Source organism: Megalopta genalis, chromosome 9 (genome assembly GCF_051020955.1).
Source record: "Megalopta genalis isolate 19385.01 chromosome 9, iyMegGena1_principal, whole genome shotgun sequence".
Classification (NCBI taxonomy): Eukaryota; Metazoa; Arthropoda; class Insecta; order Hymenoptera; family Halictidae; genus Megalopta; species Megalopta genalis.
Genome location: NC_135021.1, coordinates 15,228,851 through 15,252,883, shown reverse-complemented (window position 1 = coordinate 15,252,883; position 24,033 = coordinate 15,228,851). Strand labels below are relative to the sequence as shown.

Below are 24,033 nucleotides of genomic sequence, written 5' to 3'. Positions count from 1 at the left end.
CTATAAAAGTACTTAACTTTCCCAAATTATCCATTTTTGTGTACAAACTGTCAATTAGGGAGAATTTACTGCATTTCTAATTTTATTAGGACCCTTAAAAGATGGGAACCACCTAAATGTAATTGATGTCGCGCAACTAAAGTGTTCAATTTCAATTTCATTAAATAAAATACTTCAAGTTCATGCAATTGTTTGAGGTAGTGTTGACGTGACGGTCGAAGTGTCAATCAACCCTGTCGATCCAGTAATCTGTCCAACGAGACGAGCAAGTAAATGTAAACAAAACGGCTCCAGGATAATCCCCTAATCGATGCTGACAACTGCAAATACTGGCTTTTAACTCTTTACATTGGAAGCCATTTCTCTCTCAACTCTACATTCAAAATAGTTTTACCGACCTGCAGTATTTCCACTTTATATGACTTGTAGTTTATTTTAAACATGTGAAATTGAGTCTTGCGACTCGTACAACACTTTCGACAGTTTTTTTTAAAAATATGAATCTATTTGGTAATACGCAAATTATCTTGGAACGTGATATGACAATTTTTAGTGGTGTCATTCGTTGCTTACTGACTCATCTCGTTGGAATGTCTATAGTATAACTCTGTCGATTTTAGCCGATGCATAATAACAAGAAAATGTTCGTGTAAACTGAAAATTGTCCGAATTAATTGCAAAACTCGTGTAACTGCACGGGGATTCGTTTCTTCTTCTATTAACTTGAGTTTCGAACAATTAAATAATATCTTAAAATATACTCTATATATATAATATATACTATACTATAATAATATATACTATAATATATATACTATATACTATAATAATATATACTATAATATATATACTATATACTATATACTATAATATATGCTATAATATATACTATAATATATACTATATAATAATATACTATACTATAATATATACTATAATATATACTCTATATATACTGTATATTTACTGTATATATACTCTATATATACTGTATATTTACTATATATATACTCTATATATACTGTAAATTTACTCTATATATACTGTATATTTACTGTATATATACAATCCATTAGCATAAACACTCCGTCCAATCCATTTGCGCCACTGCTTTCGTCCAGCACTGTACGTAACATCTTCACCCTTCCAACGGACTCCAGCACAAAACTTCGAGAACATATTTCCTAAAAAGTTATTCGCACTCCTAAAGAGCAGATTTCGCTACGACTTTCCCATGAACATGCGAGTGCACGTTATCTACGCGATTTCGTTGACGCAGAAGACCGTGCGACAACCGGTGCGCATCCGCGATCATCTTTGGATCTCTCAGCGTGCTGCTCGCTGGTGGATCTGCATACGGAGCGCCGGAGGCTGCTACAGTTTCTTTCGCGTAGGCATGCCACGACGGTTTTTGTTGTTTTTCTATCAATTACGCAGTATATAAGGAGCACTTTGTTTCCTCGTGTCGCGCTTCTTGCGCAACGGTCGCAACAAAGTCGCGTTGCGCGCCGCTCTCGGCCCGCGGGCGCTTCTATTCCTCGCATCGCGTGTCCGTGTCCGACCGGCGGAATCTCGTTACAATACATAATGCGCGATGGTTCACGGTAGCATATGTCACGGTTAATGGCACGCTGCCGACAATCCGCTGTAAATCATTTTCCGTGGACAAACGGCCCGCAGCAAGGACTTTGAGTTACGGGCGCTCCGCGCGCGTCCGCGGCTCGTGATATCACGGAGACAATTAACACGGGGACCGTGTTTCCCCAGCTTCTCTCCTACGAATCGAAGATCGTCCTCCTACAAATCGAAGATCGTCCTCCTGCTTCCCGGTCGCTAAACGGATTTTAAGGATAGACGGAACAGAGCGAAGTGTTGCCGCGGAGGTCGTCTCCTTACCGGCGACCCTCGGGACCCGTCTGAACTCCATCTGTCGTTCATTTAGCCGGCCCAGCCTAGCCCCGGTCCACTCATTTCCGTCGAGAAATTACCAAATCTAAATCTAAATCGTGTGAATGGAGCCGCCGCCGCCGCCGCGCCGAACCAGCCGCGTCGCGAACCTGATTACGTAATCGCAACATGAGGCGCAGTAATTAAGCGCGATTATTGAGCGTGGAATTATTATTGTTGTACGCGAATGTCGTAATACCTCTTTCTATCGATCGGCCAAGATCGGAGCGGCGGGACATGAGAAGTCTAAGGCGAATATACGTCGGAAGCATTATCTCGTGGCTGCGAACGGAGGAGGCTGAGAGGTTGCGAGGTCAGAGAGGCTGGCTGACCGATCGCTATGCGACCGATCTCGAGCCCCGAATCGTCCGAGGTTCGGCGAACCTTGAAATTTCGACCATTGGGTTTCGTTTCTGATCCGCGCTCGAGCGAATTAGAATCGTCGTGTCACATTTTCTCCATTGCGAGGAGCAAGGAGCGTTAACCCTTTGCACTCGAGTGGTGACTCTGAGGCACCATTACAAAAAATTGTTATATCACGTTTCAAGATCATTTTTATATTATACAAGTTTAGATGTAAAAAGATTGTTAAAAGTCTAATCGTTGTACGAGTCACAAGACTAAATTTCATATGCACAAAATGCACTTTGTCATATAAAATGGAAATACCATAAGTCAGGAAAAGTAATTTAGATTTACAGTTAAAATGACTTCGAGTGCAAAGGGTTAACAATGCGTATTGTTCACTGAGCAAAATTATGGTTAAGAGTTTCACGAGCGCGCCAGAAATTTCACGAAATTCGAGTATTTTATTCAATTCAATGAAAATTGCAGAGCTGCAAGTATTCTAGATAATGACGCTATTTATCATTCACAATCCAATCGAAGTGCTTAATGACGATGATTTAAGATATATATATATATATACAATGTTAAGGTTATCATTTGCGATCAAATCAACATCCTGCACAACTGGAAGCTCAACAAAACAGCTCACATTTAGCTCAACAAAACACTCGTTCCAAATGCTCCAAGTTGCGCGCAAAAATGTGCGCACAGGCAAAAGGTAAAACCAGCGGATGACAGAAGCGTTCTGACAATTGTAAGACAGCACTCTAATTGTAAATTCTCGTTTTGACTAAATTTGTCCAACTCGGTCGGTTCAGCGTTAAAAGAACGTCCCCTATTATCTCGTCTTACGAGGCGAGCAGTTTGCGAACCAGAACACAGCTGACAAGACAGCAGAAAATCTACGAGTACGCCCGACAGGTTTCAGAAACATGAATTCCCGACATTCCCGGCGTTCCGAGAATCTTCGGAAATCGCGATTTTCCTCGGCGCATCGTCGGGACAAAGACAGCTCGGCTCGCGCGGTTGCGCCACAATGCGCCCGCCGCGCCGGTGCACTTTCAGGCGGCGTGCACGCGTGACCGGGCCTGCTCTTTTTCTTTTTTGCAGCGGGAGATGCAGCGGCAGAAGCATCGCTCTCGGCCTGGTTACGCGTGCACCGATGCACGCGCGTCACCGCGAGCCTAGCCGGCGTCGAACACGTGCTTCTCTCGGTTGCGTCGGTGCTGCACGCATGTGCAACGGCGTTAACACGCCCGAAAAAGCCGCGGGCCCGCTAAAGAAGCCGAGGTACGCCGATAAATCGACGGCCCTCCCGGGATCGTGGAGAGAATTGTCGCTGGTCAACTCGCTCGCTGACCGAGTAATTAGTTCCGGGCCTTGGAAGATTCGAACCGTTGACGGAGGCTGGCGGATCTTCTGGAAACTCTTTCTCGAAAGTGCACGGCGGCTCATGAATTTGGATTTATTCAAATCGTGTGCGCGGTTCCCTTTTTCCTTGGAAAAATGCAGGGAACATGATCGAGACGGAAGATGGAGGTCGAGAAGCTGCGGCGACTTAAATTTTCTGTTTCGTGGATGAACGTTTGAAGAATTTCGGAGAGTCTGGTTTTTTGTAAATAATCAACCCTTAGAGCTCTATGGACGCATACATGCGTTTGTCGATGTTTTCAATCGATATGCAGTTATTTTCGTGTAAAATTAATACAGGGCCACTCGTTAGTAATTTGCCTTCCTTATAGGTAGCGGTTGGGCAATATTAGGGTCGTAAAAATCCCCGGCAATTTCCGAAACGGAAATCCCATTTTATGTCCCACTCTCTAACCAATTAGATTTCAAAATAATTACCTGCACTGTCACCTTTTCGCGACTCAAAGCACTCAAAGCGACTCGGTCAGCAGCATCGTCTTGCGAATGTAAGAACCTCGCGGTCTCGCTCGCGTCAACAACGACAGCGCGGAATATAACTTGTTCGATTATATTTTTTGTTATTCGTGACAGCCTGCAAAATGTCAAATCTTGAGGAATATTTCACAAGGGACGACAGTGAAATAGAATATAGTGAATCGCTATCATCGGACATCGAATCAGAAGATTAATTATTTAACATTCTGCAAAAGAATCGCTATAATCTATTACTGTTCGCGCCTCGAATAGTCGCTTCAGTGTGGCAAAAAAGTATTCCGCCCCCAGCGATGGTCAGCGATAGCCGCGCTCCGTCCCTACGAATCGTTTCGGCCAGGAGTATTCGGAGCTGAAAAGGTTAAGATCGGTCGCCATTTTTTAGGGATATCGATACGTCGACTCGATCTCGCAACGTTCGGAATTGCATCGAATTCAATTTGACGAGCTGTTGAGAAGTAATTTTCGAGGAATCAGTGATCGGTCGGAGTGTCTTACGAGATAAAGAGGAACACCGAATTAGCGTTCGGTATTATTAGAGCGCATTGTTGAACGTTCCGTTTAGAATGTTCCGAAAAGAGAACTGGAAAGTATCCGTGCATAATTGATCTCTGCAAGATACGTCGACGATAACGTTGAATAATTTAGCGCGGTGTGCGATTGTAACGTGTTAGTCACCAATGACTAAGTTCGCGTGAATGAAAAGTCCGGGTCGGTGACTGGCAGCCAATGTGACGGCTTAACAAGGATGGCGATCTGGCGATGATAATGGAATTGCGATAAATTTCCTTCCTGTCTATGGTTTCGGCCTGTGCTGAAAAGGCGATCGATTCTTGCGCAGGTAACAATGCTTGCGAACGTCCTCCGTGTTCCAATTTTTCGGATAAGTATGGCAATTGCATGACGATTGATGGATAGATGCAAAATAAGGATGTCTTTTTGGGAACCGATGCGTCTAGGAAGCTCGACGTATCGCGAGCTGAAACGAGTCTTGGTCTCATCGATCGCAAAATATAATTAGCTGATTATTACTGTATCAGTAGCACGCTGGAAATAGCACGCCGAAAACGGGTATTATCGATGAAATGCTAGCGAAACGCATTAATCATTGATCCAATGAAACTGCTTCCACAATCCCCTTATAGTCTCGCCGTTTTTACGGCGGCACGAGGATCTGTTCTTTTTTTTCGGAAACCGTTTCAAATGCGAAGCATCGAAGCCTCGGAATGTCGTGACTCGAAACGACCGCGGCGTCCGTCGCGTTGGCAACTGTCACGAGCATGTAATTTCTGAGACTGATGACACGTCGGGCATCTCAAAAATAGGCAGTCGCTTTCTTTTGTTTTCCGCTCCGTCTTCTCCCTTGTCGAATCAATTCTTTGCTTCGCGTTCACCGATATGCTCTGTGTTTTTTATTAAACACAGTCTGCCTAAAAAGTATTCGTACGCTGTATTTTCCATCTGCGATAAATTCTCGACATTTGAACCGTTATAATTCCGTAAAAGCGTGGCGTACAACAACGCGAGCCTGGGCTCATTTTAAAGCTTGAAGCTTCTATTTAACACTTTATCGACCGCTAGCCTATTTATCGGCTTTTCGATTGCCAATGTTTATCGATCGCTAGCCTATTAATCGGCTTTTCGATCGCCAATGCTTAACGACCGATAGCCTATTAATCGACTTTTAGCTATCGACGGTTTTCGCTTCTTTACCGTTTTGTTAGTAGCTGACCTCCTGTATGCTGACCTCCCCATATCCTTATGAATTATAATTATAATAATAATTATTATTTATTATTATTTTTAAAGGAATAAGCACAACACAATGAATAGCGAAAATTTAGCCGGTACTGGGAGCAAATGCGCGCGCGACTAAGCCAGTCCTTACTGAGTGGCAGCCTCAACCACGACCGGACGATAAAGTGTTAAGCTACGCAGAGTTCATCTTCCTGTGTCAATGTTGTCGCATAATGTAACGAGTGGCAAACCGAAGACACGCTCTTCCCGGAAAATGGATGAATTGAAACGTCCGTAGATGCACTGGAAAATTTTTCTCACGATCGATCTTAACACGGATTTCAAGATCGAAGCCTGCTCTTTAGAATGACCTCTTAAACTTTGACGGACGATTTCTTTTTAGTCACTCTGTCGTGCTTCGAACGGAAGATGTACTTTACGGTAATGCAAAGGTGCGCCAGGGTTTTACACGACCGAACTCGGACCTCGTTCCTTTTTTTTTTATAAAACGACTAAAAAATGTCGTACATCAAGTTTTTGGAGGTCATCGTAAACGGGAAGCTTCAATCTTGAAAGCCGTGCTCGGTTTATTCGTGAACAACATTTTTCAATGGTTTTGGAAACGTTTCAATTTGTAACATTTTCGAGCACACCTTTGCCTTCGGCTCGAATATCGACAATTCGTTGTACGAAACTTTTTTGATTCACTATATTTATTATTATATATGTATATTGAACGCATTTATTATTATATTATATATTCGTCGATTTTATATTGTTACATTATATACTTGACAATATTACGTTTAATCTTGTCTCTGCTATTTTCAAGGAAACAATGCAATTTGTATATTACTGTGTTTCCTTATAGCTGTGCCAATTTGGCAATTGTTTGTCGGAAGCGTGGCAGAACACCTACATAAGTCGCGAAAATGAAGGATGAAACAATCTTCCGCGGTCTAAAAAGTGTGATCGGTCCATCAGGTACGAGCGTTGCACGCCGTCCACCGCACCGTGATTAGCGTTGTTACTCGAAGAGGTTCAACCAGCCGGAAACTCGTTTCTCGCAATCTTCGCGACCGCCAATCGCCACTTACTCGCGTCAGTGCACTCGATACCATCAATCTCTTAGCTGCTCGATGCGATACAAAAACGAAGAACTTCGACATTGTTAACGTTCCTGCGATGCGACTATGTATACTCTACGGTGGAGGGATAAACAATTGCTTTTGGAATTGTCGAGGAGGAAATTTTAGAAACTGGCATTTCGACTATGCTGGCTCGCAACAGGTAGTTGAAAATACTCTTATCGCAACACTTTTTTTAGTGGACTTTACTACTTCTTATCTATTGGAGAAGGGGAGGGAGACAGCGTTACAATTAACCCTTTGCAGTCGAGTGAAGAATCTAAGGCGCCACTAAAGATTGCTATACTATTATTGGAAATGGGTAGATAAATAAAAGTAAAACGCAGTGAATTAAACTTATCCCTTTTAGTTTATTAATTTGATGTACGAGGAAGGACCGTCTTTACTCTCCTGATTGCTCCAGGAGACTGAAGACTATTCACAAAGACGAAACCAAAAACGTCACCTAAAGACAAAGAGCACTCTGTTCTATATACATATGAAATCATTGTTTATCTAATGGTACTCTGGCGAGACTCTCGGCGTCGATTCGTTTTTGTAACTTATATGCTAGAAGGAAAAACTTCTGAGTATTCAAAAGAGAGAAAATAATCTAATAACTATTTTTCAAAATAATTGTAACAGTGTCAGATTTGTTTACATTTAAAAGGTTGCTAAAACTGCAAGTATTGTGCAACAGGCTCTGTGTACAATAGGCTCGCTTCCACACGCATAAATTGCAATAAACCTAGTTTTTGAATTTCGAATGAAAATAGCTTCGACTGGAAGCAGTTAAAATCGTGCCAATGGCCCGACGAGCAAGGTATTCTTTATCACACCCGAATCTTGATTTTTCCACATCGCGTTTCGTCAGCTCGCGCGAATCGTCTGTCGCGCCGGTCCCTTTAATCGCGAAATAACTACGCTAATTAAGGAAGCCGGTAACACAGCGCACCTATTCGATCCCGACAACAGCGTTCCGCGGTATTCTCGGAACGACTTTAAATGAGAAACGCGGTGGAAAATCGAGCTCTCAGCAAGATAAATTTCGCTCGGGGTCGCTCGGTTCCGTCATTGTCACGTTACCGGCGTTCCCCATTGTCTAACAATGACAGAGGGCTCGCTCTAGATTTTCCCGCAGGCCCGTTTTTGTCGACGGTACGCGACGAGCGCGAAATATTAGAGCGCGCGACAGCTGAAGCTCGCCGCTGTCCTTATACGAGAAGTATTTCTGTCGCGGGGAAACAGAGACACACGCCGTCCGCGCGCGTTTTCACGCCCGGCGTAATTGCTTCGCGAAACCGCCGCGGTTCCTCTCCTAAGCTCCGCGAGCACAGCCCGTCCTAGGCCTGGGCTAGGCCGCGCCGCAACGAAAACAGTCGCGCGAACACCCGGCAAAAAAAATATATTTTTAACCGGCCAGATGCCGTCAAGGACCGGCGACTGAAATCACACGGGGAACCACGCGTGAAACGCGCGCGAAACCAGCCGACAATGGCCGAATTTGTTTCTCCGGAAGGACTCAGGACACACGCTCCCTCCCCCCTGCCGCCGCCGGCGACAAAATAAATTTTACGTCTTCTCGCGACTACGAGCAACCGGTGCCGGTGTCCAACCACCGGATGCTACATTGTCTACGCGGTTCGATGACGAGTTATTTCTGGCCAGGATTTAGTGCCAACTATCTCCCGAATCTGCTTCGTCTTCTTTCGAGTAGGATGGACGCAGCCGCGATGGACATGTTTGGATAATCGTGATCTCCGAACGTCGTTGGAACTTCCATGCGAACATTCTCGATCGGATTGCTGTAAATTGTATGGTGGAAGAATTCTTTCGATTCCTGGGAAGAACAATTGTTTTGTTCTAGTTGGTTCGGTAAGGAGGAAACGAACGAATCCAATTAACTTCTTTGCACCGGCTTGGAATTTGTGAGTCAAAGTCGCAAGCAACCTGAAATGAACCAGCTTACTGTTGCAATCACTTTGAAAAGTGTATGTGTGACTGTTGTAATATATGTAGAAGTTATGTTATTTTGTTATTTTATTTATTATGTTATTATACGCTATTTATGATATGGTTATATAGTATGTTATTTTATAATATAGTTATATAGTGTATTTATAATATAGTTATGTAGTGTATTTATAACACAGTTATATAGTATATTTATAATATAGTTGTATAATATATTTATAATATAGTTATACAGTATATTTATAATATAGTTATATAGTATATTTATAATATAGTTGTATAATATATTTATAATATAGTTATACAGTATATTTATAATATAGTTATATAGTATATTTATAATATAGTTATATAGTATATTTATAATATAGTTATATAGTATATTTATAATATATGTATATAGTTGTAACGAAATGACTGTCTCATTCTTTAATTCTACTGCCTAACATTCATTTACTGAACTTAACCAGTGAGCTGTCTTTGACGAATACAGTAATTGTCTCCTTAACTGACGCTCGGATTGTCCACAAAAATGGACAATTTGGGAAGAGGAGATACGATTATTCGAGAGCCTCGCAGCTCGTTTTTATAACTGTTGAAAATCGGTAACTATAAAAACGAGTTGCAAGGCTCGAATATTCGCAGGGCTCCTCTTCCCAAATTGTCCATTTTTGTGGAAAAAAGCGTCAATCAGGGAGACATTACCGTATACTCGTCGTATTACAAAACATCAAGTATACTACTCGTCGAAAACCTAACTGGTTGAAGTAAGCAAAACAGAAAAGAAAGTTCCAGAGAGTAATCTAGCTCCCAAATCTAGTTTTTCTAATTTATATTTTGGAATGTAACGATGTTATCGAGTGCAAGAGTACGTAATTATCGGGATTTCGAAAGTTCAAGCCGGAAATGCAACGTGACGTTGAACCGAATAGCTGACGCGATGCTCCGCAATGAGAGCCGCGGCGATAAGATGCAGCCGCAATTTCATATGCACCCGTAACATTGGTTTCAATGATAGTTTATCAGCGGAGTAAGTGTAACTGGGATGTTCGACCTTTCCCGATAAGTCGGCCATTGTGTCCGACCGTATAATACAGACCGCGTAAGCGCGCGCGCGCGCGCGATAATTGCGTTTCAGTTTACTACACGCTTCTGGGACCGGGTAATTTCATAATGATTTACGATAGCACGTAATAAGAACCGGAACACGATTAAGCTCGCCGACACAATCGGAGCGAGCATGCGTATCTTACCCCTTCCCACAGTTTCCCCACGATTCTCCCGTTGTGTTTCGGTTACACCACTTCCAGTATCTCCGTTTTTTCCTCGTTCGATTGGGAAACTCGTTGCTTCCTCGATTATCGGCTGTAATAATAGACGGACTGCGGAGGATCCGTGACAACGGTGGCAGGTACGGAAAAAATATAGGCAAGATAACGAGAGATTCAGGTCTGGAAGCGTACAGATCTGTGCTCGGTGAACCGCGGGTCCTCGCGCGACTGTCAGACAAATTTTCTAACGCGTCATATTCATTCACGTCGAGGAATTTTTCCTCTGTTTCGAATTACGTATTCATAAGATGACGTGTCACCACTGGCGATTTGCATAGAGATCCGCGGTCTATTCGAGAATTACGAATCTGCCGGTTTCGTCTACTTCGTATGGGGGACCTTCGCTCGATTGGCCACCGTGTTCGCAAATATTAACGTTTCTCAATGAAACGTTAAGCGTAAAATGCCCATCGAGATGTTTCAAATAAGAACTTAAGAAACGTTTTTAATACCCCTCGACAAGGTTGAAGAGGGCAAAACGATTTTCAAAAACGAAGAGAGCGAAGAAAAAATATGTTGCCGACAACTGTGAGCGCGGTTTCCTCTTACCAACGACGAGAAACGAAATAAAACGCTGCTTCGTTGACATTCGAATCGAAATGGCAAAGTCAGAGGACGGGGCGAAGAGGGGGAGGGGGCACAGTATCTCGCAGAAAGGAACAAGATGATTCGTGTAATTTTTCGTTTCGCCAAGTTAATGAATCGGTATCGGAATGAATGGAAATGCAATGGGAAAGAGGGAAGAGAGGGAGACACTCGAGGAGCAGGAAGGGGAAGAGACTCGCTGATTTATCTCGCATTCGTCACGGACGAGGTTTATCGATGTCGGTTCCATTATCAGACGCTGCTTAAGAATTACTCTCGGAAGCGCGAGCACTGAACTTCGAACTCCTGGCTCGCTAATTCCTACGATGTTCCGGTCCGCCATTTTGGAAATATTCGTCTCTAGCCTGTGGTTGATTCGTTAAAATTAACCTAACAGCCTTGCCGACGCAAAAAGACTTCTTATTATAGCTCTTCTAAATTAATCATCTTCAATGAACTCGTTAAAAGAGGCTTCGAACGAGCAGACGTGTCGAAAAAGAATCGTTATTAAAATTAACGCTTTGACTGCCGCGTCGTCTATGTATACGCGAACGTCAGAATTCTTCGCCGAGATTTGAAAATTAATTTCAACGCTGATCTACTGCATCTTGCTAATTTTATTAGGATCCATAACGTGCGAGTATGTTCAAGAAGCAATCGATGCGATGTAACTTAACTTTTCAATTTTTTCGGTTGTCCGAATAAAATACTCGAATTTTGTAGTATTTTTGAGACTGTTGGCCTGGCGGTTAAAGCGTTGATCCATTTCGAAACCGGCGAGACTTTAAGCGAAAATGCAATCCTGAAAATTCTCAGGATCGATATTCTTCGTTTAAAGAGAATTATTTAAAGAAATTACGAAGAGATCGGAAATGAAGATTTCGGTACCAGGATTATAAAGCGCCGCTCTACAAAATTGTTAACAACACTCACGATTGATCATCTGCTTCTAATATTCTCCATTGGACCATAGGACTTGAACAATCTCGCACCCGGTTATACCATTCTCCGAAAACTATCACGATCAGCACTGGAAAACTAACAATCCACAAGCATTCCTATTCAACGCTGTCACATTAATTCCAGCGACGCTGTATAACGATCGTAACAAACCGGAACAATCGCGGCTCGAAATCGGCTTTATCGGTCCCCGGGGTCCGCGTCGGGACCAATTAAAGGCACCCCGAGCAACCAAGGGTCCGCGTAACAGTGAAATTTTTCCGAACTGGCAGCGCGTGGTCCGCCGGAGCCAGCGGCGTTGTAAGCCGACGCTTGACTTTCTATTAGTGGCACAATGGCAGCGTGGTTTTTTGGGGATGCAGCATCTGTTCGGGCTCAAGTAGCCGTGCAGGGGTGGCGGTGGTGTGTTTCGTCGTTTGGGAGGGGGCAGCTAAAGTCGAAGCTGTTCCAAGTCGACTTCCGTTGCGAGACGTTCGCAGGACATCCAGCGGGAATCATGCTGGACGTTTTCAAGTGGACACGCCTGCGGCCGGAAACCTAATTTCGAGGTCCTGTATTCGTCTGCACGTATCTCGACAAACTTAAAGCTTACTCGTGGTCAAAGCAACCGTGATTAATTTTTAATAACATAACGATGCGAGGGGTTCGATTGAATTTTATAGATATTTTTATTGATTCGCGAAGGATATTAGCAAAGAAAACAGGGTTTTTCATTCGATTTTACTTTCTTGGTATTTCTCTGCAAGAATTGCAGCACGCATTTCAGATTGCAACCGTTCATAGTTTAGTGATTAGATCTTAACACGGGTCCCTCTGTAGTCTGAATTGTTTATGTGTGTTCATAATTTATGTAACTTACTAGCCAATCTCTAGATGTAAGTAATGCAGCGAATCGATCGTTTTTAATGAAAGTGAATTTACTTTAATGGATGAAGTCAGATCTGGAAATTAAGATGCAAAATCTTCTTCTTCGCGATAAAAGGGGGATAACAGAACGAAATACTTTTACCACAATCTAGTCGTAATAACGCAATGATAATTCAGTACATGTTACCTGGAAGCTATGCGGACGTATAAAATGTTATTAGATCTGCGAACGTTCTTTATTTCACAGCATCCTTATCACTTGCACGTACAGGTATCATAAGTGATTCTAAATTCGATCGTGTATCGTTTAATTGTGTATTGTTTGGCGGCGCTACCTATTCGATTCACGGCGAACAAAATTAATCAGTGACCTCAAAAAGTGTAAATTGCATTTAACTTTAAATATCGATGCAGTCGTTGCGAAGCCAAATATTACTATCTGTTCATATATTCTAAGTTGCTTAAAAAATTGTGATTTGAAAATCTAACTATGTATGATATATCTTCATAGAAACAAATATTACACACACATATTATTAACACATCGTTGTAGTTACAAATGTATACATAAGATAAACCTCTAACAAGGTTTTAAATGCTGTAAATAAAAAGATAATCGTTCACAACTACTTCTTTTATTAGATCGCTGCAAAATTATCGACGAAAGGAATTGAATCATTTTAAAGCGACGCGCACGCAACAAGATCGATTTGCGCGGTTGAAAAAAAAAACAGGATCGATGATTAAACAATTGAAAATGATCTGCAAGCGAAAGATACGGAAAGCTACAGCCTGCGCGGCGACCAAATAGAAAAAAGGAACGGAGGAATGAAATTGAAACGATAACAGTCGAGACACCGAGGGGTGTGAAACTAATTTCGAGCCGAGGGCGGCGGAACACTGGATTTCGTTCGAGTCGTTATAGTCGGCCGATGCGATGGAAACGGTCGGCACCGAGTGCTGTATAATTAAGTCCGACCACGGCGCTGATTACGCGGCCGCGAGAGCCGTCGCCGCCGCCGCGCCTCGGCTGAAGGGAAACGAAGACATGCGCTATTGACTAATTTCGTGGTGTCGAAGCCGGCGAGGCCCTTCGGAGGCGCGCGTACAATACCGAATAAGAGAGATCATTAATTTACTTTCTCGTATTCTCTGTCTCGTTATCTCAATTATTTCCTTTGCCATCTCCCCCGCCCCTCTCGGATCGTGCAAGACAAAAAGAAGCGGGAGAAAATAATACGGGAGCTGCCGTTCGCGGAGCTCTCCGCCCTCGTGAAGCGGATGCGCGTCATTCCTTATTTCATATTTTTATTTAACATTTTTAGTTGAAACAAATGCAGCTATCTTTTTATTCGACATTCCCGTTTGACACTTTTGTTCGGCATTTTTATTCAACATTTTTATTCAGCACTTTTATTCAACATTTTTATTCGACATCTGTGTTTCGCATTTTTATTCGACATCTGTGTTTCGCATTTTTATTCGACATCTGCGTTTCGCATTTATATTTAACATTTCAACGTAACGCTTTATTTTATACTTTTATGCCAGAATTTTGAATGACGATTTTGTGCTTATGCATAATAAAGTGGCTCTAAGAGGGTACGGTGTACCTAATTGTTTGATACTAGAGTTTCGATGGTCAATTCTAGTGTAAATAAGGAATAATATTGATGATTTTTACAAGTTCATTCTTTATGCAACCTCTCTTTGAAAATTCTCTATAATAATATTAGCACCCAATTAGGAGAAGATCACCAATAAATAATATGTACACGTTCAAATGGTTTAAATAGAAGCTCTACATCATTTAGATTTTCACATTAAAGTGTCATTCTTAATTCATTGCAGTATCCGCTAACAGACAGGTGCGCAACAATTCGAAATAGAATCATCGAAACCTAAACGCGACCTTGACAAATTTTCACACTCATCGTTTAAAGCATAATTCTTAATTCATTGCTGTATCCGCTCTAACAGACAGCTGCGCAAAAATTCCAAATAGAACCACCGAAACCTAAACGCGACCTTGATAAATCTAAAGAAGGAACTGATTGCTACGACCACCCTTAACACGTTCCGTGCCGAGCTTTTTTTACTCGAATCTTCACACTTTGATATTTTACTAAAACTTGATGTATTACGTGCAATTATTAATTCTCGTACACATAACAACATAACAAAAACTTATCAACGCCCATTCTTGCGGTGGACATTGATTCTTCGGTTCTAAATTTCTTGTAAACAATTTGTTCAGTTCACTAAGTAAACATGCAAGCGTGTACCATGGATGGTACACGTGGCACGGAACGTGTTAACCAGTTAACTGTGTTTGACGAGTATACCCGTCATGGAGAAGTGGCAGTATTTTGTGTTACGACGAGTATACTCGTCGCGCGTAAAAAGTAGTGACCATTGGTTGTTAAAATTGTAATTTTTGTGAAAACGAGAACATATTCTGAAATTTCAAGATGTTTAGAATATTTTGAGGCCAGACCAGAGAATAAAACAAACAAATAAAACATACGAATAATTATATGAATAATTCGCGATATTGGTGTTCGACATGCAACGTACCATTATGTATCGTTCCTTGCTTTGCTGAATGCCACTCTACAGCAGCGATTTGAATTTTTAACGTTCATAAGTATTTGATTTTTCTTGCGTTTTTCGTTTATTATGTATGCAGTATATGTTAATGTTGAGTGAATAAGTAAATATTAGTAATAAAATTCTTAATTTTATCAAATAAAACCGTATCTTCGATCCAATATTTCAACAGCAACACTTACTCTGTGTTTGACGAGTATACTCGTCGTCGCTTGATTCTCGCTACACACATAGGTGCGCGCTCTGAAAAGTAGGCGCCACAGCTAACTGGTTAAACAACCAGCCTAAGTTTACAACGGACAGAAAAGTTTGTGATCAAGCTCCCAATAATTGAAACTGACCATGCTGCACGGCTGGCCCCGTACGCTTCTCAAGTCTATGACGCAACGTCATAGACCAATTTCCTTGCTCAGTTAAGAAGTTATTGTACCATAACGATTCTAACCATGAAGAAAGGGGGCGCGAGGGGTCAATAAAAGCGTTGTACTCGATAGCAGCTCGAGAATCCGGTAGCGTGGATGTAGAGGAAGGTAAAGGTGTGCTGTGCGAGTTCGTGGAGTGTAAGAGGGTGGTGTTTCCGCGGGCGCAGAGGTTCTCATCGGGGTCGAAGGAGCGAGAGAGCCCCGGCAGGGAGAGAAAGCCATATCGTTAGTATTCTTTATAGGACCGCCGTGGGATATGCTCTACATAATGGAGTCCCAGCTAGCGTCTCTTCTTTTGAAGCGGCGTCGGCCGATCTCTTGTTTATGTATGAGCGGGTGCGGACCACAGGCACACGTACATGGACCCAGGGTCGTGGGTGGCTTGCACCACGACCACCAGCACACATCGAAGTTACTGTCGTCGTCGTCGTCGTCGTCGTCGTCGCGACGGTATCACCGTCAGAGACGGTCGCAGGCAGGCGCCCCGAAGCTGTCGCGGAGACAGAGTCAGGGGAGAGAGGAGAGAGAGAGAGAGAGAAGGAGAAAGCGAGAAAAAGAGAGAGAGAGAGCAGAGCTCTCTCCTTAGTTTTCACGACGCGACGGGAAATGCAGAAGCCGAGGCGAGCCGAGGCAGAGCGAGGCGAAGCGAAGCGAGGAGAGGAAAGAACACATTCACAGGAACCGACAACGCTCGCTGCTGCTGTCGGCTGCTGTAAAAGCAATCTTCCGTCAGTCTTCTTCCTTCTACCGAGAATACGTTATCAGCGGACCAGTCGCCCACGCTCCCGGCCCTTCTTCTTCTTCTTCTTCTTGGTTTCTTCGCCTCGCTACTCGCTCTTTCACCGCCCCGGTCTATCTGCCGCCGCGACTTTTCCTCCTTTCCTCTGTAACAGCCTCCTTCCGCGGTCTACGGACCACTGAAATTCCTTATTTCTATGCTGACATACAGGACACACAGTTGCGACGAGACTCGCGCATGCTATCTTTGAAAAATCGCCGGATTACAAGGCCTGAGCCTTTCGCGCCCTCGATACAAGTCTCTCTTCGCATGCTTTCCGCTTTTCTCTCTTCTATTTTCTTTTCTCTTCCTCGCGCTGCTAATGTATTCCTTTGACTGTCGCGGCTGCCACGTACTTTGGCATTGTTTCGCTTCTATCGGGGAGAGATTCTTTTACGGGGCACGATTGAGAATTTTGTTACGGTTTGCAGATGTAACGAGATGAGAATTGAGAACGATTGCGTGTGCTATGGTTTGGTTGGTCACTGTGGTCTCTGTTGTTTGAATTGTAGCTTGTACGAGGCTCAAGGTTAGTTGTCGATTGTAACTCGTAGTTTATAAGACCAGCGACTTTGTACTGCCTGTGATCGACGTGTTATTTCTCGCTGGCTGATTAGCAGACTTTTGAAGATTGTTAATTAAAACGTCACTCACCAGCGGTTATTTAAGTCTAGGATGTTAGTCAGGGTCGATATTCGCTCATTTTTCTTTTCTGAATGATCTACTTCTTTAAACTGTAATATTACAGACAGAGTTAATCGCTTTTCAAAAATTGGTTCTAGATATTAGGATTGACATGTAATCGCTAAATAGATATTTTCCGATGGAAAGTATCGAACGAATAACAAATTTTATACGAACTCCAGTTATTCTAACTTCTATTATTCATTTGATTTTGTGTAGAACTTAATTCATTTTACCAAAAAGTTTAAAGAATAATTCTCGACGTACAACCGCGTTCATGTGGACACTTTTAATAAATAAGTGATATACAAAATAAATTAATGTCATAAGAGGATGTTTGTGACTTTTACCGAAGCCAATGATCCGAAGCATACTGCTAAAACATGTCAAAATTATCTACAGCGAGTAAAACAGACGAAAAGGAAATTCAATCGTTACGTAATTGGCAAAATATATTCTCTAATATGGTACAAAGTAAATGCAAAAATTATAATAATTTTCATTAGTGATTTCACAATTCATTTTAGATCACAATCTCAAGGAAATGTTCACGTACTTATGGACGGCAGTGGATGTACATTAACCCTTTGCACTCGAGTGGTGACTCTAAGGCGCCACTAAAATTGCTAGTTCACGTTCCAAAATAGTTTTTATATTAACACTGTTTAAATTTAAAAAATTGTTGAAAGTGTAACTGTCGTCGCGAGTCATCGCAAGACTCAATTTCATATGCATAAAATGCACTTCGTCATATAAAACGGAAATACCATAAGTCAGAAAAATTATTTTTATTTAGATTCACAGTTGAAATGGCTTCGAGTGCAAAGGGTTAACGTCATCTATGAACGTCGACGAATCTTCTTTACATCACTTACATCCTAAAAATACGTAAATCTCTGTATTTAACATATTTTTCAATCTGCATCAGTATTTAAGATTTCCCACGTCCCGAACACGAACTGGAAACTGTTCCTCAAGTATCAAGCATTATTAAGTAACTGGACTGTCTCCCTGCATTTGGGTGCAGCCTGCATGCCGAACGTTGGGAACCAGTTCACACGGGGCCTTGAATATTTTTCGAAGAAAGGAAACACTTTGGAAACAGACGGTGCTCGAATTCGGAGTTCTTGTAGTTGTCTTCGGTGGCTGGCTTGAGTGCGGAAGCGCGGTTCTAAGAACCTTTCCCTGTCGCAACAAATCACCCCTGCTACGAAAACCCTTGGAAACCTGAAGAGCACTTGCAGACAATGTGCTCCAGTTTCCTACAGCGGTCCTAAGATTTCGGGCCACGGAGATGACGAATATTCGACTTGGAGCTCGGAGATCCTTGCTGGATCCTGCGGAGGGAACGAGGATTTATTATGACTCTGATAGTTCTACCGGATCGAGAGTCAAAATGAATCGTCGTGAAAATGTTGTCCCAGTTTCATACGAATAATTATATGAATAATTCGCGATATTGGTGTTCGACACGCAACGTATCATTATGTATCGTTCCTTGCTTTGCTGAATACCACTCCACAGCAGCGATTTGAATTTTTAACGTTCATAAGTATTTGATTTTTCTTGAGTTTTTCGTTTATTATGTATGCAGTATATGTTAATGTTGAGTGAATAAGTACATATTAGTGATAAAATTGTTAATTTTATCAAATAAAACCGTATTGTCGAGCCAATATTTCAACAGCGACAATTACTCTGTGTTCGACGAGTATACTCGTCGTCGCTTGATTCTCGCGACACATATAGGTGCGCGCTTTGAAAAGGAGGCGCCACAGCTAACTGGTTAAACAACCAGCCTAAGTTTACAACAGACAGAAAAGTTTGAGATCAAGCTCCCAATAATTGAAACTAACCATGTTGCATGGCTGGCCCTGTACGCAACGTCATAGACCAATTTCCTTGCTCAGTTGAGAATCCTTAAATCCTTGAGGATCCTTGCTGGATCCTGTGGAGGGAACGAGGATTTATTTTATGACTCTAATAGTTCTACCGGATCGAGTCAAAATGAATCGTCGTGAAAATGTTGTCCCAGTTTCTCTTGTTCGAGTGGCGTACAATTTAGGAATTATTCGCTGGATTTCTTTGAAGTATTATGACATCACGAATGAAACACAAATTGAAGTGTGAAATAGAAGTAAAGAAACACTATCGCAGGATACAAAACAACATTGCTGATTATTAGAGTGCGGATAAAAAAATGGTCCGCATTAGTCGAAAGACAATGAAATTACGGATACGCTTATTTTCATCGTGTTAAACATTTGAATGGGTTGACAGTGATACGGTAGTATTTCTCGATTGTTTAATTATTTTCACTGTTTTGTATTCGATCCGCTTATTTTTGTCATAATTACATAATTACAAGTCCGCAGGAATGACGCACGATGCCGTATAAATGGAACACGATTGATCAAATTACAGTGTCAAATGAAGAAAAGCTGTTTCAGCACGCAAAATAGCTTCGCTAATTATAAATGAGACACGATCGGACAAATTGAGTGGAAAATCGAAATGAAGAAGAATCGTTGCAGGGCAGAAAATAGCATCGCTCCGTCAATAATTTTTAAGTTGTTTGCATAATGTCATTTGGCACAACCGATAGCAGATATTAATAGAACTTTCATTACCGATCGAACACGTCGGGTTTGAATAAGATCAACATTTCATTGTTACCTCGTAAATACGATTTGATTATATACCCGCTGTTTAATAAATCAACGGCGGACAATTGCTCGATAATCGCGTAATCAACGATGGCGTCGATGAAAACGGATAGAGAGCAGATGTGTTCGGTGGAGCAACAGTGAGTTCGCATTACGTAAAAATTGTTTTGACGACGTTCGATGCTGATTCTTCTCCGAGAGCCGACGAATGCACGCGTTCCATCGAAATGCATCTCGACGATTTCTCGTTCGGCATGAACAGCCTACGGTTTTTATTCTCCGAAAATATGTAAACTGAATATCGAACGGTTTATTCAATGTACATCTTCGTGTTTCGATAAAAATTGTGAACAACGATCGATACAATTATTCTTGCGTTTTTATCGTAACGATAAATAATTTGACAATGATTCTATGTCGCGCCGTTTCGATGATATCGAGGAAAGAAACATCCAGTTTCTTGTAGTTTCTGCGGTAGATTTTTGCTCGGCACAAAAGACCTAGCAGTCTAGTTATTAGCGGATAGCATAAAATCCAGCGCGAAGGTTAATGAAGCAATTATCTTCCTAACAGCCCAATAAAAGCATTAATAGAGAAGCTGCATGCTCGGTTAACATTTCTTCCCATAAATTAGTCTATAAAGATATAAACTGCTAGAGGAGAATTTCGCGGGCTAATGATTGATGGAGCATTTTAATTAACAGGGGACGGCGAGATAAATCGCCGGGGTAAAAATGCCAGCTATTACGCGCGACTTGTAATGCTGTCTGCGATGCTGATGTTTAATTTTATAGTATCATTTAATAGTTGTACGTATCTGCCGTCATTTTTGCCCGCGCTCGCTCGAGAGAGCGCCGCGGCCCTTTTTCTGCCTCGGCACCGATGCGAAATGATTGTATTTACCATTTCAGTACCACCCTGTATATACCGAGCGTATATGGCGCCGTGTATCATTCACGGATGCCAGTGAAAAACTCCGACGGATAGACTGATAGCGTGTAATCATCAATCGCACGAATAGCCTCGTGTGACCCGACCTCTCGCCGACTTGTCCGATCTAGGCGAACTGTAACACTGTACTTTTCCTTGTAAATAAACGGGATTTTGACGCGTTTCCATTTATGCTATCCCCTGACACATCTGTGCGCTTGTAAGAACGCGTTCATCACTTCAACGTTCATTGTGAATGCTGTTACGTAATACACGTTAGCCCCGCGAATCTCGACGACGGCAGCAAGAATCGCTTCGAAACGCTACCGCGGGCGAAAAAAGCTTGGAATCTGGCCGGGATCTTCGCCGATCGCATCGATTAAGTCTTCCCACTCCGTAAAAAATGGTAACAACGGTCAGAGATATCGCATGCAACTACAGGAAGTAAAAATTGCATTGTACAAACGCCGCGCGCGCTTCGTTTGCTTTCGGCAGACGATCGTTGTTTTTGGAAAGCGATTCTTATTTTTGTCAATTTTTCTATACATTCTATTGCAAGCGAAGTTCTCCAGTGTTTAAAATGTAATTTTTCATTGGAGAACAACGATAACATGATTCAGAGGACGAAAGGCGTTGCCAATTCAGAGGACAGACTTTAAGGTCGCCAAAGTTAGGTAAACTTCGCGAATTTTTGCCAAGATATCTTCTCACCGGAGCATTCTAATTATTTGCTAGTTTATAAATGCGACTTTCATCTTCGTACCTGATTTCCATAAAATCGAGTTATTACAAAATGGCGGAGTCTGCTAGCTAATGGCCGATCTGCTAGAACATGCGAAGAAATGGCAACAGATTGGCTTGCGACCGCAACGCGCTCGGGACATGGTCGAAAATTAATTGAAATTAGGGTAGTTCACCCACTGAACAGGTCCCACGATGCGTTACGCGCGTTCTATCATGGTGTTCCAGATTACACACGCGGAAATTGTCCTGGTTTTTGGGCAGATAGAGCGTCGATAAAGGATCGTAGGAAGCGGAGGCCGGCATTCGTTAGAGGCAAAGGGAAGAATGGAGGCATCCGAGAGCCGATGGTAACGCGAATCGAATCGAATCGAATTAAAAAGCTCGCTGCACAATCGGCGGAGGGGGCATCGATATGCAAGGGCACGGAATCGGCCGTTCGCGGAGCGAAGAAAGGAAAAGGGCATCGGGGCCGGGAACAAAAGTGAAGGAAGCCGAATTGGAGCGCGAGGGAGGCCGGGAAAGAAGGGCAAGAAGAGACCGAGGGTCTTCTGGAAGGCGAGTGTGGTGGGCTCGAGAAGTGGGGCCATGTGTTCAGTGTCAAGTTGCTCGAATCTTAGGCCGGTCCTCGGTCCGGCGAGCTCTGGCTTCGTCCTTCGCACGCTCTCTTTTCCGCGTTTCTCCTTCTCGCGCCGAGGAGAAAGGCCGGAGGTTCGGAGAGGAGAGGAACAGAGAGAAATGGTACACGTGCACGCGCGTCACACGACGCCGCGCTCCGCACCGAAAGATAGTTCGACTATACTTTGACGTGCACCGGTTCTCCAGCCCAGAAAGAGTTTTGGCCGAAATGATGTATGTAGATCGTCACTCTTGGAAAATAGAACGGTGTTTCTACTACGTACGATGTCCATTTTGTTCGACAAATTGGACGAAGCGTGTGTCATTAGTGCACTGCGGATTTTACGCAGTTATGAGAAAATTGGGTGGCTGTCTCTGCTAGGAAAAAGAAATTAAAATAATTTCAGACTATCGATTTAAAATTTCCAACTAGGGAAAATGATTAATTATGATCGCTGCTTTTTGCAATAAATGCAGAGAAGTTTTATTTTGTACGAAGATCCGTTATTCTAGTTATTAGCTTCTCCGCACCAAAACATTTTATCTTTGCATCTAATCTTTACCGTTTACTTATGTTTGACAGCTTTAAATCCACTATTCAGCAACAATTTAACAATTCTGGCTTACACAGACGTGCACAGAAATTGATTAGATCACGAAACAAAATTATGGCAACGAAAGGAACATTTCAATTTTTGCTGTAATTTTATATAATTTTGCGACATACGGAATCAATATTCGCAGGATTTATTTAATATTTTCATTCGATGTTTCTCTAGGGTTCTTAAGATATACAATTATCACGATGATTTTCTGCTCAAGGTCATATATGACGATATTTCAAGGACATCCTGGTAATGTACACGTAAAAATATAAAATACAGACACATCTGTGAAGTATAAATAAAATATAGATAAAGCACGTACGAAGTAAAGATTAGCGTAGCTAATAGAAAGGCAAATTGATTTTTACACGTATCGAAGGTGCCGTGCTTCAGCCGTCTTAGAAAGTCTTAGAATGAAGCAAGATTGAGCGAATAGTTCTCATCGTTCACAAATCTTGAACCAACGCGTAGAGCGTGCTACTATTTCGAAAATCCGTGAAAACCGTGTGAAACGGAAACAAACACCGGACGAGGGTGGAAGAGACTCTAAATACCGGCTCGAGGGATCAACGTAGGGCTGTTTTCGAGGAACGTTAACGGAGAGAATTAGATGATCGCGGGAGCGATCCAAACAAAGCGCAAGCCAAGAGAGCAGCGCGATTGCTCGAGGGTAAATATACAAAAACAATCGAACGGAAATACTTAACGCAGAACGGGAGCGCTCCGGAGAGAAAGAGCATGGCGGTGAGTGTTGACTGGTAGAACGGGAGAAAATTTCAGGCATTGCGAGAGAGCATCGATGGGAACAAAGCGAGCAGCATCTGGAACGCGTTAGCGTTTCTCTCCGCGCAACCGCCCCCGTCTTTCGGAAGACTTCGCGTTCCTACGCGCTCCCACACGCCCGCAAATGACCGCACACGCTATCAAAAGACGGCAGATCTATCGCCAAAATCCTGTTCCGAGCGAGAATTTCGAGTTCCACGGTGAACTGTACGGATGTCTAGTGAAATCACTCAAAAAAGGTTATTGTCGGAGGTGCAATTTTTATTCGTTGGTTTTTGTTGAAATTGAGCAGTGCGTTTGTAAATTGGGTTAACATCTTTTTAAGTGAAATTGGTAGGAGAGATTAGAGTGTGAGATCTCTCTCTCTCTCTCTCTCTCTCTCTCACTAGGAGATCTCAATAATATTATTCAAGTGTGT

General features: G+C 42.5%; 1 protein-coding gene across 4 annotated transcripts in view; it reads right to left on the bottom strand.

Moving 5' to 3' along the window:
- The window catches only part of Sox102F (transcription factor Sox102F), a 341,468-nt gene that overhangs the window by 84,865 nt on the left and 232,570 nt on the right, over window positions 1-24,033 (bottom strand). The gene's annotated exons all lie outside the window — the stretch shown is intronic.